Source organism: Eumetopias jubatus, unplaced genomic scaffold (genome assembly GCF_037043125.1).
Source record: "Eumetopias jubatus isolate StellerSeaLion01/CBP00866 unplaced genomic scaffold, mEumJub1_p1.0 scaffold_2, whole genome shotgun sequence".
In the NCBI taxonomy this organism is placed as follows: Eukaryota; Metazoa; Chordata; class Mammalia; order Carnivora; family Otariidae; genus Eumetopias; species Eumetopias jubatus.
In genome coordinates this window covers 78,133,363-78,137,878 of record NW_028274808.1, presented here as the reverse complement: position 1 = coordinate 78,137,878, position 4,516 = coordinate 78,133,363, and positions in this window count along the sequence as shown.

Sequence of the window (4,516 nt, the reverse complement as noted above, 5' to 3'; positions counted from 1 at the left end):
TTGCATTGAATGTGTAGATTGCTCTAGGTGGCATTGACATCCTCACAATGTTTGTTCTTCCAATCCATGAGCATGGAACGTTTTTCCATTTTTTGTGTCTTCCTCAATTTCTTTCATGAGTATTTTATAGTTTTCTGAGTACAGATTCTTTGCCTCTTTGGTTAAATTTATTCCTAGGTATCTTATGGTTTTGGGTGCAATTGTAAATGGGATCGACTCCTTGATTTCTCTCTCTTCTGTCTTGTTGTTGGTGTATAGGAATGTCACTGATTTCTGTGCATTGATTTTATATCGTGCCACTTTACTGAATTCCTGTATGAGTTCTAGCAGTTTTGGGGTGGAGTCTTTTGGGTTTTCCACATACACTATCATATCATCTGCAAAGAGTGAGAGTTTGACTTCCTCTTTGCTGATGTGGATGCCTTTGATTTCTTTTTGTTGTCTGATTTCTGTGGCTCGGACTTCTAATACTATGTTGAATAGCAGTGGTGATAGTGGACATCCCAGCCGCATTCCTGACCTTAGGGGAAAAGCTCTCCGCTTTTCCCCACTGAGAATGATATTCGCTGTAGGTTTTTCGTAGATGGCTTTTATGATATTGAGGTATGTACCCTCTATCCCTATACTCTGAAGAGTTTTGATCAAGAAAGGATGCTGTCCTTTGTCAAATGCTTTTTCTGCATCTGTTGAGAGGATCATATGATGGTTCTTTCTTTTGTTAATGTATTGTATCACGTTGATTGATTTGCAGATGTTGAACCAACCTTGCAGCCCAGGGATAAATCCCACTTGGTCATGGTGAATAATCCTTTTAATGTACTGTTGGATCCTATTGGCTAATATTTTGGTGAGAATTTTTGCATCCATGTTTATCAAGGATATTGATCTGTAATTCGCCTTTTTCATGGGGTCTTTGTCTGGTGTTGGGATCAAGGTAATGGTGGCCTCATAAAATGAGTTTGGAAGTTTTCCTTCCATTTCTATTTTTTGGAACAGTTTCAGGAGAATAGGTATTAATTCTTCTTTGAATGTCTGATAGAATTCCCCTGGGAAGACATCTGGCCCTGGGCTTTTGTTTGTTGGGAGATTTTTGATGACTGCTTCAATTTCCTTAGTGGTTATAGGTCTGTTCAGGTTTTCTGTTTCTTCCTGGTTCAATTTTGGTAGTTGATACATCTCTAGGAATGCACCCATTTATTCCAGGTTATCTACTTTGCTGGCATAGAGTTGCTCATAATATGTTCTTATAACTGTTTGTATTTCTTTGGTGTTGGTTGTGATCTCTCCTCTTTCGTTCATGATTTTGTTGATTTGGGTCATTTCTCTTTTCTTTTTGATAAGTCTGGCCAGGGGTTTATCAATCTTCTTCATTCTTTCAAAGAACCACCTCCTAGTTTCATTGATCTGTTCTACTGTTCTTTTGGGTTCTAGTTCATTGATTTCTGCTCTGATCTTTATTATTTCTCTTCTCCTGCAGGGCTAAGGCTTTATTTGCTGTTTTTTCTCTAGCTCCTTTAGGTGTAGGTTTAGGTTGTGTATTTGAGACCTTTCTTGTTTCTTGAGAAAGGCTTGTAGTGCTACATACTTTCCTTTTAGGACCGCCTTTGCTGTATCCCAAAGATTTTGAACAGTTGTGTTTTCATTTTCATTGGTTTCCATTAATTTTTTAATTCTTCTTTAATTTCCTGGTTGACCCATTCATTCTTTAGTAGGATGCTCTTTAGCCTCCATGTATTTGGGTTCTTTCCGACTTACCTCTTGTGATTGAGTTCTAGTTTCAAAGCATTGTGGTCTGAAAATATGCAGGGAATAATGCCAATCTTTTGGTACCAGTTGAGACCTGATTTGTGACCTAGGATGTGATCAATTCTGGAGAATGTTCCATGGGCACTAGAGAAGAATGTGTATTCTGTTGCTTTGGGATGGAATGTTCTGAATATGTCTGTGAAGTCCCTTTGGTCCAGTGTGTCATTTAAAGTCTTTATTTCCTTGTTGATCTTTTGCTTAGATGATCTGTCCATTTCAGTCAGGGGGGTGTTAAAGCCCCCCATTATTATTGTATTGCCCTCAATGTGTTTCTTTGCTTTTGTTTTAATTGCCTTATATAATTGACTGCTGCCATGTTAGGGGCATAGATATTTATAATTGTTATATCTTCTTGTTGGATAGACCCTTTAAGTAAGATATAGTGTACTTCTTCATCTCTTATTACAGTCTTTGTTTTAAAATCTAATTTGTCTGACATAAGGATTGCCACCCCAGCTTTCTTTTGGTGTCCATTAGCATTGTAAATTGTTTTCCACCCCCTCACTTTCAATGTGGGGTTGTGTTTGGGTCTAAAATGAGTCTCTGGCAGACAGCATAATGATGGGTCTTGTTTTCTAATCCAATCTGATAGCCTGTGTCTTTTGATTGGGGCATTTAGCCCATTTACATTCAGGGTAACTATTGAAAGGTATGAATTTAGTGCCATTGTACCGCCTGTAAGGTGACTGTTACTGTATATTGTCTCTGTTCCTTTCTGATCTATGCTGCTTTTAGGCTCTCTCTTTACTTAGAGGACCCCTTTCAATATTTCTTGCAGGGCTGGTTTCGTGATTGCAAATTCCTTTAGTTTTTGTTTGTCCTGGAAGCTTTTGATCTGTCCTTCTATTTTCAATGACAGCCTAGCTGGATATAGTATTCTTGGCTGCATATTTTTCTCATTTAATGCTCTGAATATATCATGCCAGTCCTTTCTGGCCTGCCAGGTCTCTGTGGAGAGGTCTGTTGCCAGTCTAATGTTTCTACCACTGTAGGTTACAGATCTCTTCTCCCGAGCTGCTTTCAGGATTTTCTCTTTGTCTCTGAGACTCGTAAGTTTTACTATTAGATGTTGGGGTGTTGACCTATTTTTATTGAATTTGAGAGGGGTCTCTCTGTCTCCTGGATTTTGATGCCTGTTTCCTTCCTCACATTAGGGAAGTTCTCTGCTATTATTTGCTCCAATATACCTTCTGCTCTCCTCTCTCTTTCTTCTTCTTCTGGGATCCCAATTATTCTAATGTTGTTTCGTCTTATCGTATTGCTTATCTCTCGAATTCTGCCCTTGTGATCCAGTAGTTGTTTAGCTCTCTTTTTCTCAGCTCTTTATTTTCCATCATTTGGTCTTCTATATCGCTGATTCTCTCTTCTGCCTCCTTTATCCTAGTAGTTAGTGCCCCCGTTTTTGATTGCATCTCATCAATAGCCTTTTTGATTTCGACTTGTTTAGATTTTAGTTCTTTTATTTCTCCAGAAAGCATTTCTCTAATAACGTCCACACCTTTTTCAAGCACATGTAGTATCTTTAAAGTCATGATTCTGAACTCTAGGTCTGACATCTTACTAATGTCCATATTGAGTAGGTCCTTGGCAGACGATACTACCTCTTGTTCTTTTTGCTGAGTTGATTTTTTCGTCTTGTCATTTTGTCCAGAGGAGAATAGATGAATGAGAGAACAAAATGCTAATAGGTTAACAACGTCCCTGGCAAATATAGTCTATACAAATCAGAAAAGACCTGAAACCAGGGGAAAAGAAAGGGAAAGAAAGAAAAAATAAAGAAAAAGATAAAAACAAACAAAAACAGAGCAAAACAAAAAAAAAAACAGAATATGATCAAATATGATCAGGCTAGTGCATAGATCAGTGCCACACACTAGATTTTGGGCGTATTTTGGTCTGTTAGAAGAAAGTGCCTCCTATAATTTTAAAGGAAGAAAGACTTATATATGTACAAAATAAGGGTTGATACAATGAAGGGATGGAAGATGACTGTAAAGATGAAAATTATAAAAGATTTAATAAAAGGAATTGATAAGATAAGAAGTTGTTTGAAAAAAGAAAGAAGAAGATTTAAAGAAAAAAGAAAGAAGAAGATTTAAAGAAAAAAGAAAGAAAAGAAAAAAGAAAAAGGAAGAGAATGTGATCAGGCAGGAGACTAGAACAAAGCCATACACTAGTGATTTAGGGTATATTTTGATCTGTTAGAAGAAACTGTATCTCAAAATTTTAAAGGGAGAACAACTTATATATATATATGCCAAAAATAAGGGTAACTACTACGAAGGGATAAAATATGACTCTAAAAATGAAAAATAAAAAATGTTATTTTAAAAAAGGGATTGATAAGATGTTGTTTGAAAAAGGGAAAAAGAGAAATTCAAAAAAAAAACAGTTAAAAAAATTAACTTTGAAAAACTAATGAATCATGGTAAAAAAGCCATGAATTCTATGTGCAGTATTCCCCTAGCGCTGGAGTTCTCCCGTTCTCCTTGATCGGTAAACTTGGTCTTGGCTTGCTGGCTGTTCGTGCTGATCTTCTGGGGGAGGGGCCTGTTGCCGTGGTTCCCAGATGTCTTCACGGGAGGCGGAATTAGGGGCCCTTGTCGGTCCGGGCTAAGCAATCTGCTCGGGTTTGCTCTCAGGAGCTTTTGTTCCCTGCAAGCTCTCGGTACAGCTTTGGAGGACCAGGGCGAAAATGGTGGCCTCCCAA